General features: G+C 38.8%; 1 long non-coding RNA gene across 1 annotated transcript; it reads left to right on the top strand.

The window, feature by feature from the left end:
• Positions 1-9,666: 9,666 nt before the first annotated feature.
• LOC140641866 (uncharacterized) lies at positions 9,667-13,968 on the top strand. Its single transcript, XR_012038479.1, has 2 exons — positions 9,667-12,077; positions 12,576-13,968. It is a non-coding gene; the product is annotated as an uncharacterized lncRNA (long non-coding RNA).
• The last annotated feature ends 821 nt before the right edge of the window (positions 13,969-14,789 follow it).

The following is a 14,789-nucleotide window of genomic DNA, read 5'->3' as shown; positions in this document are numbered from 1 at the left end:
AAATCTTTAAAAAAATTAATTCTGGTATAGTTAACATACAGCATTGTATTAGTTTCAGGTATATGATATAGCAATTCACCACTTCCATGTATTGCCCAGTGCTCATCAAGATAGTGTCTTCTTAATCCCCTTCACCTATTTCACCCATCCCCCCACTGACCTCCCCTCTGGTGCCCATCAGTTTGTTCTCTATAGTCCAGAGTCTGTTTTTTGATTTGTCTCTCTTTCTTTTCCTTTATTTGCTTTATTTCTTAAATTCCACACATGAGTGAAATCGTATGATATTTCTCTTTCTCTGACTGACTTGCTTAGCATTATACTTTCTAGTTCCATTCATGTTATTGTAAATGACAAGATTTCATTCTTTGTTATGGCTGAGTAATAGTCCATTATATATACCTATGTATCTTTATCTATATCTATATCTATCTTTTTTTTAAAAGATTTTATTTATTCATGAGAGGGAGTAAGAGAGAGAGAGAGAGGGAGAGAGAGAGAGAGAGAGAGAGAAAGGAAGAGACATAGGCAGGGGGAGAAGCAGGCTTCATGCAGGAAGCCCGATGTGGGACTCGATCCTAGAACTCTGGCATCTCGCCCTGAGCCAAAGGCAGATGCCCAACCGCTGAGCCACCCAGGCGTCCCTATATCTATATCTACCATATCTCTATCCATGCATCTATCAGGGGATGCTTAGGCTGCTTCCAAATTTGGTTTTGTAAATAATGCTGCAATAAACATAGGGGTGTATATATCCCTTCAAATTAGTGTTTTTGTAATCTTGGAGTGAATATCTTAGTGCAATTACTGTATCATAGGGTAGTTCTAATTGTAAGTTTGGGGGGAACTTCTATACTTTCTTCTACGGTGGCCGCACCAGTTTGCATTCCCACCAACAGTGCAGGAGGGTCCCTTTTTCTCTACATCTTCACCAACAGTTAGTGTTTCTTGAGGTTTTGATTTTAGCTATTCTGACGGGTGTGAGGTGACATCTCATTCTGGGTTTGATTTGTGTGTCCCTGATGATGAGTGATGTTGAGCACCTTTTCACATGTCTCCTGCCCACCTGTATGTTTTCTTTGGAGAAAGGTCTGTTCGTGTCTGCTGCCCATTTTTAATTGGATTATATTTTGTGTGTGTGTGTTGAATTGTATTGGTTGTTTATATATTTTAGATACTAACCCTTTATTAGATATGTCATTTGCAAATATCTTCTCCCACCCAGTAAGTTGTCTTTTCATGTAGCAAAAATTTTTTTTTTGTAGCAAAATTTTTGACTCCACTCTACTTTAGAAGCCTGCTACACAGAATTATCCATTTTATTTATTTGAGCTGTCCTCACCACATGAAATCTGGAAATACACTCCAGAATTGGCCACTCTGTATGAAGGGCTCAAGTTTAGTGGACTTTATATTCATTACTGTAGTATAATGGTTAATCACAGTGCTTGCCACTTCCATAGCCCTATCTAAGAAAAACTGTTCTGTCTATATTATGCCCCACAAATGAAGGGGGAAAGCCAGGTGTATTTTACAGGTTAGGAGCCTCCCCTTTATCTCACTACATTTTAGTTGTCAGGAAGGACAGAGGTTATCTAACCCAAAGGTAGCCAGTCCTATAAGGAGGCCTGAAACAAAAAATTTGTCCAAATAGGGATTAGCTGGGCCAATCGGATTCTCACTCTCAATAATTCAAGTGAAATAGGGTGAGAATCAGGCAGTGGCAGGAAGAACAGAAGAAATGATGATGTTCAGGGAACATCATCAACTTAAAGTTACAAAGAAGCAGAAAACATTTTACTTAAATAAAAGACTTATCATCAAGGGTGATGAATTTAGTTGATTGTAGGAAAAGCAAGAAGACACAGCAGGAGCAGACATTGTGACAACAACTCAGTCACATTAAAGGTGTGCTTTAGAGTATCTACCAACCTGCTGCTCCCAGAGATCCAGCTCCGTCTTCACGAGATCTCTCACAGCTGCAGACTGCACCTGGACTGAGGTGTGATTATGACAATCGTAGCCTCTGACTTTTGGGGGAAAATGATTGGGTTCTTAATCATCAAACCACACACACTTCCAAAGGTGAGAAAATAGAAAAGTGTCAGATATTTTATGGGAAAAAATTTCTCAACTTTCATTTTCCCCCCTCTTCTTGATGCACTTAAAATGCATGGGAAAGGGGTGCTGGGTGGCTCAGTTGGTTAAGCATCTACCTTCCACTCAAGTCATTACATCCAGCTCCTTGCTTAGCTGGGAGCCTGCTTCTCCCTCTCCCTCTGCTTGCTGCTCTGCCAGCTTGTACACAGACACACAATACTCTCTCATAAATAAATAAATAAATAAATAAATAAATAAATATTAAAGATTATAGGGAGAGATATGGTGTCCTGTTCCGAAATATTTGGGAGAATTGTTAGCAGAGTGAGTGCCATCCTCCTGATGAACCCAAATGACACTGACTTACCCCTGATAACATCTAAGCAGTCAAGTCCAAGAAATGAACCAAAATGAAGTTCTCATACTTGATGGGCTTCCTTCTTCATATTTAAGCAGAGATATTTTCTCAATATTGTTTGATAAAAGTTTCAGCTTTGTTGTAAGAGGACAAAGCACTAAGGTGATGGCTGCATTAGTTGGTGAAGCTTGAAGATCAAAGATCCTGGCCAGATGGAGTGTGATTGAGGAAACATTATGGATTGGAAATGATCTGTTATGAAAGAGTGGAAGAGAAAACAGTAAGATTCAGAAAATAGAAATATTCGAGTAGAGGTTAAGCTGCTATATAAAAAAAGAGAATCCAAAATATAGGAGCTTCAATAACAGAACTGTTTCCCTGTCACGTGACAGTCTAGTGCTGAGTGGCCCCGGTCGGTGGGGCAGCTCTCCTCTCTTCAGTTAGTGATTCAAAGACACTGTTTCTTTCATCCTGTTGGTTCTCTGGTCCCTAGGGTGTTGTCCTTGCTGATTGTTTGAAATCGAATCAAGCTAGAAGATGGAGAGCAAGCAAGGTCCTTTAAAGCAAATGATGTAGAAATTGCACACATCTCTCCCACGCACACTCTTCCACCTCCGTTAGTGTGAACCAATCACATGATTGTAACTGACCGCAAAGTTGGCTTGGAAGCAGAGACTCTAGCTGAACATCCCTGTACCCAGCTAAAATGCCACTCCTGGGAATAAGAAAAGTTGAGGGTTTCTGGTGACCACTGGTCGCCTGCCACACCAGGCTAATCCCTATATAGGGAACACATTTTGTGGAAAGTAGAGAAACTCAGGTCAGTGCCTTTCCCTAAGGCACAAAGCATCTTTGTGCGTTACTGGCTAAAAGGTAAGTCTCTGAAATCTGTCACAATAACATAAATGAAACTTTTTAGTTACTACCTTTTGAAATTGTTTTCTTTTCAACTTTATCCCCAAGGATTCTGTGTGAAAGTACAGAACATTTTCTTTGCCTTTCTAGGAAGGGCAATCTAGACCCTCTCTTTTAATGCCCTGAAAGATTAGCTCTGCTCAGGGATATCCTTAAATCCCAACCTTTTTGTTTTTCTCCAGAGCCTTCTTCAAGGGCTCCATTGTTTCCCCGCACAAAGGAACACAAAGCAAACTCTCCAAAGGGGCCCGGGACCCTTAGTGCTTTCCTTCTGTCAGAACTCCTTGGGCAGCTCAAAAAGCTTAAATACAGATTAGACTTTTTTGGCTTATGTAAGTTAAAACATCGAGGGACAGACTGTAGGTACAAAGTTCAAATGATCCAGGGGTTCAAATGATGTCTGCAGGATATTATCTCACTCCCTCTCTGTCCCTGTATGCTACTTTTCTGAGTGTTGGCTTACCCTTTTGGCAAGTTCTCATTCGTGGTGGCCTCTGACATTTTAGGTATTCAGTCTCACAGCTCCAATTGTAGCAGGAAAGGAGAATATATTCCTTTCTCATCAGCTCAAGCAAAAGTACCCAAGATTGTACATCATTGGCTCTGAGAGGATCATTGGCTCATCTCTGAATTGATCAATGTGACTATGGAATTGAATTCTTTCAATGGCCGGGACCACATCAGAGGAAAAGGTTAAGTCAACACAAAACAGTAGAAATGTATATCAAGGTGTTGTTAGCAGAAGGGAGCATGGATGTAAAGGCAACAAAATGAGGACAGATGTCTACTACTGCATCCATTTTCCTATGGCATTGATGAATCAGAACTAGTCTTAGGATGATTTTTAAATACTTGCCTGTGAGCAAGGATATTTTCCTAAAGCCCTTTGAACTACTTGGTTTCCCTGTAGTGTACCTTGGTTTCCTCTTACAGTGCCATACTCCAAACGTTTGTCGTTGTCATGTCCATGTCCTTTCACCTTGAGGGGAGGCATATGCTTTCTCACCAGGACCTACTGATCATGACTTGTATCACAGTAATTGCCATTTTGCAATTGTAACTCCTTGTAGTTTTGGTTTTATAGTCCATTTGCATTTTCTGTAACTTCATGCTGCGCTTTATTTCTAATGCAAATGAATGGCTTAAAAAAATCATGACCTACCTTAAGGTAATGGGGAATATCAAGACTGGAGCATTCACAGCAAGAGTAATATGTAAGGGATTTCAGGAAAGAAAACCTCCTTTATTTCATAAACAGAATAATAGATCTCTCCAAATATAGTTTGACTGGTCCTGTTGATAGGTTGTTATACACCCTGGCATATTCTCTAAGGTTTGCAATAGATAAGACATATGCCACAATCATAACAAGAGCCTGTTTACATTAGTGAAGACTAAATATGGAGCAAGGAATCTAGTTTTGTCACTGTTCTCTTGGAACAAGCTAGATTAGTTACGACTTAAATGATGTGATGTGGGGTGAAGTGGTTCAGAGCACAGACTCAGACTTTTTCCCCTAGGTTGACATCTTACTTCTACCACTGCCTTTTTGACCTTAGGTAAGTTACTTGACTTCGCTTTTCCCTAATTTCTTCATCTATAATATGGAAATAATAATAATATTGACTTCACAGAGCTGATGTGGTACTTATATGAGTTAATATGTATAAAATGTATAGGATAGTTAAAACTGCAAAAGTAATGTGAGAGCCATGGAAGTACACAGTAAGAGCTTTGTTTGCTATTATTATTTAATTTTTTAATGAATATTCACTTATAAATATTCAAGGAACAAAGTGAGGGAAGCATTATTCAGTAGCACGTTCCTTGAAGAGAACAACCAAAGCACAAAACCCACATTTTCGTTTTATGAATCCTGCCTAAATTATCCACATCTGAGTAAGAAAGTGGGAATGACATACTAATGGAAAAACAGGCTAATAAGCCTCCCCTAGTTTCATATTCAAGGGGTGGAATAATTTATGGGAAAGCTCTCAAGGCTTCTAAATGCTGCAATCAAATCACTATATGGAGAAAGCTACAAAATCAAATTCCAAACAATGAAAACATCAGTTTCTTAATGGAACAGTTCCAACCATCTGGCATTCATATGTTGTTTGCAGGGGCGGTTATTGTGCAGACATAATGACCCAGTCCCACTCCTAGGCAAGAAGCTTTCATGAAGGAAGTTTACCCTGGCCATTTGTGGCTGGTTAATATTACCAGAAGAGTTTTTTTTTTTTAAACTGTTCCACTGTTAATGTTTCAAATTCAGACTTTTTTTGGAGAGAGAACACAAAAAGAAGGAGCCGCAAATATATTTGTAGAGTACAAGAGGGTGGGCAGATTTCAACATCTCAGAAATAAAGTTTTCTTCAAGGCAATTTTTAAAAAAGAGGTGCCCAGTTACATAAGCTAGATACAATCTAGATGATCAGTTATCGCTTCCAAATAGGTTGAAATTAAATATTGGATAATTCTCTTACTGTACCTTAAAAACTCATTTTGAATAAAACTGGAAGTAGAAATTAATGACATTTCATTTTTTACTTGAGTGAACTGCCAATTTTGTTAGTGTATTATTTCCCCCTTTGCTTTGGAACTTGACCTACAGTTCAAGGTTCATTCATTTACTTAAACTTAATCCAACAAGTATTTACTAAGTGTTAGATACTGAGTTAGGCATACATGTGACAGAGTGTAAAAAGATGAGTTTTTAAGAAATGGGAATGGGGGGCACCTGGGTGGCTCAGTCGGTGAAGCATTTGCCTTCAACTCTGGTCATAATCCCAGAGTCCTGGGATTGAGCCCCGCATTGGGCTCCCTGCTCAGCAGAGAGTCTGTTTCTCCCTCTCCCTCTGCCCCTGCATGGGCATTCTCTCTTTCTCTCTCTCTCTGAAATGGAAACTGGTGGGTTATGAGAAGGGCAGGTTGATATAAAATGTTAACAGTGAGAGTTTTTTGTTTGTTTGTTTTCCCAAAGATGATTAGGTAAGATGAAAAAGAAGATGGAAGACAAGAGAGATATGCAAGAAAATTTAAAATTCAATGTAAATAAAATTTATATTGGAGTGATTAAAGAGAAAAAATGCTGTGGATAATGGAATCAATAACATGAATTTCACACATTATAAGCTCTCCTAGGATGCAGGGAGAAAAGGCAAAGAGATAAAAATGATAAGAGAGCAAGTGAATGGAGAATAGAGAACAAAGAGCCAGTGTATGGATAGGGAGAAGGAGACAAAAAAAAAAAAAAAAAAAAAAAAAAAAGAAGCAGCAGCAGCAAAAACACAATTAACTATGTATGTAGTAGAAGAAAACTTTCCTGAACTTATTTTATAAAAGTTTGAAAACCTATTTGTAAACCTATTGCATAAAAATCTATTTTTGTAGATATGAAGGGGTTTCGAGGTTATAATGTAGTTTTTTTTCTTTTTGGGGAGGGAACAGAAAACATTCAAAGATATGCAAAGACTACAGCATATACCACCCTTAAAGCCTTGATGAGAAATGTAAAAATTAGTTCAAGTGACTGAGTATTGTACCAATTTGGGAGCATTTAAAAATTATTATTAAAAGAAAAGAATAAAATAAATACATTAAGCATTCAGCACTAGAAACTAAAGAGAATTATAAAATTAACCGAAGGAAGTCAGTAGGAAGGATTTCACTGTAAACAAAATACTTAATGAGATACTTAGCAGAAAATGAAAGCATTGATAAATAGATCCTGGATCTTTTTTTTAAATGAAAAGTAAAGAAAAAAAAAAAAAGAAAGCTTTAGCAAAGCAAATCATTTTCTAAAAAAAGTTTTTATTTATTCATGAGAGACACAGAGAGAGAGGCAGAGATATAAGCAGAGGGAGAAGCAGGCTCTCCTTAGGGAGCCTGATATGGGACTCGATCCCAGGACCCCAGGATCACAACCTGATAGCCAAGGGCAGATGCTCAACCACTGAGCCACCCAGGTGCCCCGCAAAGCAAATCATTAACAAAAATAAAATATTAATTTATAGTACTAGGATAAACAAAGGGGTAAATACCCTCACAATTCCAGTCTAAGCAATTTTAAAATCTCAACAAAGTGACTATTACATGACAATTTTTTAAAGATCAGTAGTAACTTAATTTTAAAAAGACAGTAACTCTGAAATATACTTGTTACAGGCTGAGTTCTCTGGGAAGTAGTTGCTGGGGCTGAGCTGGGAGTGCAAAGAGTTTGCTGGGGAGGAACATCTATGAAAAGAAAAGGTGGAGAAGCAGGATAGGGCAAGGGGAGCCATCAGACCATGATACAGAACCAACAAAGTTTTTGCAGGCCTTACATGGGTCTTGGGACCAAAGCCGGTCCATTAGAGAAGATCCACATTGGGACTTGTATCACCTCCTTGCTCAGTCATTGGCCATGGCCCACTGTGAGACGAGCATACTCTTGATTAACACTTTGCTTCTTGGTTGGCTGAAGGGGATGTCGTAGGAAGAATGTGGCCTCATCTCAAAAGCCACAGAGGATGCTGGAAGTGCTACAAGCCTCAGATTATCTTTGCAACTGGTCAGTGAGTTCTGTCTTGAAGCAAATCTGGATGGCACGTCTTCACTCGTGCTGTAGAGCACCTGCTCTGCGTGGGTTCTCTTCTGCAGACTTGAGGTAGCAGCACCTCCAGGTATTGGGTGGGCCTCTTTTCCTGAAGAGGGAGATGAGGGGGGCTGGCTAGAACTGTTATCACTACAGTTTGCCTTAGGGCCACAACTGGTACCCAGCTGCTCCTCCACTCCTCTGGCTCCTCCCCCTTGTACCTTCTAAATCCCCTCATCCTCAGCTAATATGTCCACCAGTCTTGGTAACGTAACTCATGGTGGGACTCAGATCCTTAGCCTGGTGAGAGTACAGAACCTCTTCCACGCTGGAGATCCCAGAATTGTATAGAGGGAAGCACAAAGTCCCACAGTGGGTCATTGACAGTGATGGTAAGTGGGGTCACTTTGTGTGCCCTCTAATTTCAGGAACCTGTGTGTTTCTCCTGCTGGTGATAAAGCATCACATTAAGTTCTCTGCTCCAATGCAGAGACTGCATCCTGAGAGAGTTCTCCATCCTTGCAGAGTCCTGTCTCCAAGTTCGTACTTCAGCTGTGTTCTTCAGCAGCTTCTTCATCCCTTCACAGGAAGCTTCTGGCAAGACCCTTGATGCACCTTCTTCACTGTAAACTAAATGCCTTGGTTGAATGTTGTGTGGGACTCCGAGCCTGTGGTTCAGGCATTCCATAAGTTCTGGATAGCGATGCTAGCTGAGGCCCCAAGGGCAGGAATGGCAATGGCCATATAGATGTTTATTCCTTGGAATATTCCACAGCCCTTCTAGCTTGGAAGAGGCTCAACCTAGTCAACTTGCCACTAAGTTGCCAGTTGGTGTCCTCAAGAAATGGTCTGTACTAGGAGCTCTGAGTTGGTCCATGCTTATGTCCATACTTGGGCTTGGAGGAGGTCTCCGTAGCTGGCATTTTGGACATTTAGGAGCAGCACCAGAAAAGTCAGCTTTGGTATGTGGGAGTCTATAGCCTCTCTCTCTGCCATGGTGGCCCCTTCATTCATGTGTCCACTGTGCTGTTGACAAAGGCTGGCTCAGCATTCCTGCTTGTGGAGAAGTGTGGAAATTCTACTTCTTCCCTCTCCTTTATCAGTCAGAAGAATTATGGAAGGAGGAGGATCATGTTCATTCAACTTCATCTTGGAATAGATTATGATGCTGAGTGTGATTTACACTTGCCAAAACCTATCCCTAATGGGTCAGGTCTAAGTTTCTACAAGTCAGTCCTGATCTTGTTCTGGGACAAAGTCCAGTTATAGTTATTGTTGTTAACCTTTCAGAAACTTAAAGTCTCAGAAATGGGCCTTATTATTTATTTATTTTTTTAAAAAAATATTTGAATGGTTCTCATTTATTTAGAATAAAGACTGAAATTCTTACCAGCCTACAAGAGTAGCATAATGATCTGGCAACTGCCTATTACTCTTGTCTTGTTTCGTGCTTCTATTTCCCCCTTGCTCATGGCTTTCTTTCTTTTATTTTTATTTTTCTTACATTTTTTTAATTTGAATTCAATTTGCCAACTATAGTGTAACACCCAGTGCTCATCCCATCAAGTGCCCTCCCCTGTGCCCCGTCACCCAGTTACCCCAAGAAATGGGTTTTAAAGATAACTTTTCATAGATATTGTTCTAGATCTTTTCTTGGGAATTAGAGATAAGTCAGCTTCATCAGCAAATTCTATCAAGGCTCAATGGCCTTTTCTTCTGATCATACTGCACTGTCTCAGGAGTTTTAAAGTGTTCTGTGTTACTGTTTCAAACTCCTTATAGTCCATCTGCATGGTGCAAACTAGCAGTGACTCCTGCGAGGTTACCTCTTGTCTGCATAGTAATCCTCCCAAGGTTGTGGCCACATCTTATATTAAATTGGTTCCTATTCTAAGGTTTGTAATCTTTCCATGGTGCCCACATGAGGTGGCCAAGGATTCTTAGCAGTTATGAATAAGGGCTCCAGCCTTAGTTGGTGTTGTGGGCAGAATTGTGTCTCCCCAAAATTTATATGTTGAAGTACCAACCCTGCAGAATGTGACTATATTTGGAGATAGGGCCTTTAAAAAGATAACTCAGGTAAAATGAGGTTCATATGGGTGGGTTCTGGCCCAAAAAGGCCAGTGTCCTCATAAAGGGATTAGGACACAGACACGCACAGACTACGGGGAGACCAAGTGAAGACATATGGAAAAAACTATCATCAGCAAGCTTAGGAGGGAGACCTCAAAGAAACAACCATACCAACACCTTGATCTTGAACTTCTAACCTCCAGATCAGTGTAACAACACGTTATTGTTGTTTAAGCCACAAACACTATATACTATTTTGTTCTGGCACCGCCAACAACCTGATATAGTGGATGTGAATCTCAATCAATGAACTTAGATATTCAAGAAGTATTTTCCTATATTTCAGATTAAATTCTTACTCTTGATCTCCCATTCTTCAGGGTTGCCAGGTAAGCATGAGCTCAGTTCTTTTGGAGTTTTCTTCCATTCTTAGGGAATGAACTATACACATGTATCCAGCTCAGTTATCCTTCCAGAGTTTTGTATAATGTCAGTGTGTTGCAGGGACTCATCTACCTAAGGCCCATTTGGTTTTAGAGCTTGCCTCTAAGACTTCCTTTGTCCAAAGTCCCCTGTTGCTGTGTCACCTGTGAGACATAAGCATCTGTTACTAAGCTGTTCTAGATCTTATCTACCTGAACACATCTTGAAGTCTTTTCTTTTCAAGGGTGTTGCTTGGAAAATTTGCTAGGAAGAAGGGCAGAGGTGCCTTCTATTCTTGGGATACACAAACCTTTCTCTGTCACTCTCCTTCTCCAAGAGAACTGTTTTTCTTTCAGGCCTATACATATCACTCTATGCCTATAAATCTTTTTATCCTAAGAGCTTAGACTCTCTGCAAAGATTTTTGGCTCTTTTGTTCTCTGTTCTGCACACCTTCCTGGGCAATGAGCACAGAGAAGAAAACATTGAATAAAAATCTTAAAATGTGGTCCTGTCATATAATTAGCATATCCCACTAAGGGCAGAAGAAACTATACACTATTAATTATAGAAATATATTCCATGGTTACACAGAATTAAGATAATATCACAGGCTTTATACATAGGAGTAATCTACTGACTTATTATAAAGTTAATTTTTCTTAGGACATGTTTGTTATGTGTCTTGGTTTTACACGGGAGCATAATTGCTTTCTGCTCTCAGGTGTCGTAGTGCCTATATGTGTCTAATCACAACAGTAGCTCCCAGAGGATGTGATGGCTGAGCATTATTCCATGTTTGTTTTAGGAATATTATTGTGTGGATAGATTCAAATCATTTCACATACATGTAAAAATATAGCATTTAGGCATAATCTACAAACAATAAATTACAATGATCTTAAATGTTCGGTTCAATGAGTCTGGGCAATTATATACACCCATGTTACCACCACCCAAAGCAAGATATAGGACATTTCCTTCACCCCAGGAATTCACTCAATCTCTATTCCCAAGGCAATCATTGTTCTGTTTCTAACATTATAGAGGAATTTGGCTTGTTCTAGAACTTCACAGAAATGAAAGCATACAATATGATTCTGTCTTATGTGTGTCTTCTTTTGTTCAGCATGTTTTTGAGATTAATCCATATTTTGGGGTATATCAGGAGTTTGTTCTTGATGTCACTCATTCATCTTCCAAGCATGTCCTTTTTTTTTAGACCTTTGGAATTTACCGTGTCTCTGCTTCTGGCAGAGTATATGTTGGCAGAGGCATTCGGTACAATGTAATCAGTGCTTCATCAAGCAGAGTTTGGGCACAGGTGTAACATCTCTAACTTGCCCACTATTGGAGAATGCCCACTCCAGAAGGCAGTACATCAGAATTTCTTCTTTTCTCAGGTCAATCCACAGAGGTCACTGATCAGCTGAGAATACAGCCAAAATGTGTGTGAGTATATAAATTAGTTAAGCCAAGTTAACTGATAGATTGCTCACATTTATTGGTTCGAAGAACAAGAAATTTCTTTTTCAGGTAAAAGTCCAGAGAGGGTGTTCATATCAGTAGATAGGCTCTCCTCCATACGGACACTAAGGTGTCAGGACTTCGTCATCTTCAACCCATGGCTCCAAGGTTGGTGTGGGCATCACAACATCCCAGTCAACCAAAAGGGACAAAGACCATAAGGAAGCACTTGTGAGGGAATTTTATAGATAGTCCCAGACTTGCCAGAAGTCACTTATGCTCAGATTCTACTGGGGAGAACTGAGCTATGTGGCCTCAGCTACCTATAAGAGAGGCTGGGAAATCTAGTCTAGCTGGTGCCCAAGAAGGCAAGAAGGGATATTACTGTAGTCAGAGGCCTCTGCTACAATATGTATGCTCCACATTTATTTGTAGAGCAGTTTCATGGCTCTGATTAGGTTGTCAAAGTGGTCTACACCCAAAAATGTTTCAGAGCCTCCTGTACCACTAGTACTGCTGCTTTTACCTTGCTCTCTACAAGGTGTAAGGGCTATGAAGTCAAAACAACAGAGATGACAAAATACGCCTGACTTAGGAAAACCCTCTGCCCTACTTCTGCCCAGGGCGGCCCAGGGCTGTTCATATCCCTTGGAATACCCTTTGCAGGGCTTGAAGCAGACGTCATATCGACTACCAGAACTCACAGGATCCAGCATATTGGAATCAAATTTTTTTGAAAGAAAAGACATCTGTTTATGGTTTGTAGTTTTTGTGCTTTGTGTAAGGACTTCTTCTCTACCCTGAAATGATGAAGATATTCTGAAAATCTGGAGGTTTTGCCTTGCTAGTAAGATCATTAAGAACGTACTTTTGTTTACAGTGTGAGGTAGGGATCTCATTTTTAAAAATATAGAAAAGAGAGTGCTAATTATCTCAGCACCATTAATTAAACAGATCATCTTTGATTAATTTGCATTGACTTATCTGTCATTTGTATGTATGGTTCTGTTTCTGAACCTACTATTTTCTTTCACTAGATTATTGAATGACATAATAGACCTTGCAGGTCTATGCGGTTCTGTTTTGGAACCTGCTTTTTTTGTTCATTAGATTATAGACCAATCACTGTACCAATACCACATTCTTACAATATGAAGCTTTTGATATCAAAAGGGAAAATTTTCCCTCCCTATGCTTCTCCAGAATTGTCTTGGTCATTCTTGGCCTCTTCTAATTCCTCATGAATTTTGGAATCACTTTGTCAGGGTCTATGAAAGATCCTATATTATAATTTGGAGTAAATTGTTTTGGGGTCATGGAATCTTCTCATCCATGAACATGATGTATCTCTCCATTTATTTAGGCTTTTCTCTGTATTTCAATAAGGCTTTATAATTTTCACCACAGATACTATGAGTTTTTATTCAAGTTCTAAGATTGGTTGCTACTATGAATGAGACCTTTAAGAATTTATAATATCTAATGGGCTATGGCTTCTTTGTATATTGACCTTTTATTCAACAATGCTGCTAAGCTCTCTTATTTGTTCTATTAATTCATTAGATTTGCTTGAATTTCTTAGCAGATAACTACATCATCAATAAATCATATTTTCTTGTTTTTTTTGACCCTTATAGCTTCTCATTTGTGTGTGTGTGTGTGTGTGTTATTGGCAAGGGGCTTCAGTACAATGCTGAGTAGAAATGGTAAAGATGGTAAAGCTGTCCTTAATGTTTAATGAATTAAGATTAAGAATAATGTTTCTAGAAATAGGTTATTGGTAGCAACTCTTTATTGTATTTAGGACATTTCTTCCTTTCCTAGTTTGCTAGGATTTAAAAAAAAATAAATGAATGGCAAATTCCTTTGTATTTTCTAATATTAAATCGTCCTTATATTATGGTGTCAAACTGATGTGCTTATGAAGTATATATTTTTAAAACCCATGCTGAACTGGGTTGAATAACATTGTATTTAAGAATAACATTTTTTAATGCCTTTTGAGATTGGCTAATAATTTTCCTTTCTACATTTTTTTCTGATTTTAGTATTAAGATTTTATTAGCTCATAAAATCATCGAGATGCTTTCCTTCTTATCTTTGAACCATTTGAAATAGAGAGTGTCTATGAAGATTTCATAAACCTTTCTCACTAAATCTTTGAGCTTTCTTATAGGTAGATTTAGAAATGGGAATTCAGTTTATTTAATGGTTATAAATATATTCATGTTTTAAATTTTTTGAATCAATAGTTTTTATAATTTATATTTGGTAAGAAATATTTATTTTCACTAAGTTTTTAATGTTCAGAAAGGATGTATTACTATACTATTCTCTTAGAATTAAAAAAATTCTACTGAAACTATAATTATAGTCTCATTCATAGTCTTATTTTTTCCTCCACTATGTATTTTTTTTAGCAATTTACCTCTTTTTATTTTTGTTTTATGACCCTTTCTATGACTTCTTTGTATAAAGGTCTATTGCTAGCTCTAAAATTATACATGTAACACATGTTTTTTTTTCTTCTTCATTTGCTTTTTTCTTCTCCTTTTGTTTTCTAGCAAAGCCTTTTTTACTTGGGTGAGGAAGACCACGGGAAAGCAATTGCTAGGCCTTGATTGCTTCACACTACCTAGATTATTTGTGCAGAAATGTGTGGTGAGAAGCAGGTGAGCACAGAGGCACCACATTGAGGGTTTTCATTTCATTGCAAGGTAGCCCTCACACTAGGCTGCTGGGCACACAATCCCAATGTCTCCTCCCCATTCCTGGAGTCTCCTTATGCACTTCTACCCTCAAGAGCATTTTGTTTTGTTTTGTTTTCTATTTTTTTGTTTTAACTAAATTGGGCTGCCTCACCCACCTCTGCTGCTGGCC

Source organism: Canis lupus, chromosome 10 (genome assembly GCF_048164855.1).
Source record: "Canis lupus baileyi chromosome 10, mCanLup2.hap1, whole genome shotgun sequence".
NCBI lineage: Eukaryota > Metazoa > Chordata > Mammalia > Carnivora > Canidae > Canis > Canis lupus.
Note: the sequence above shows the minus strand (reverse complement) of the source record. Positions and strands in the feature narration are given on the sequence as shown.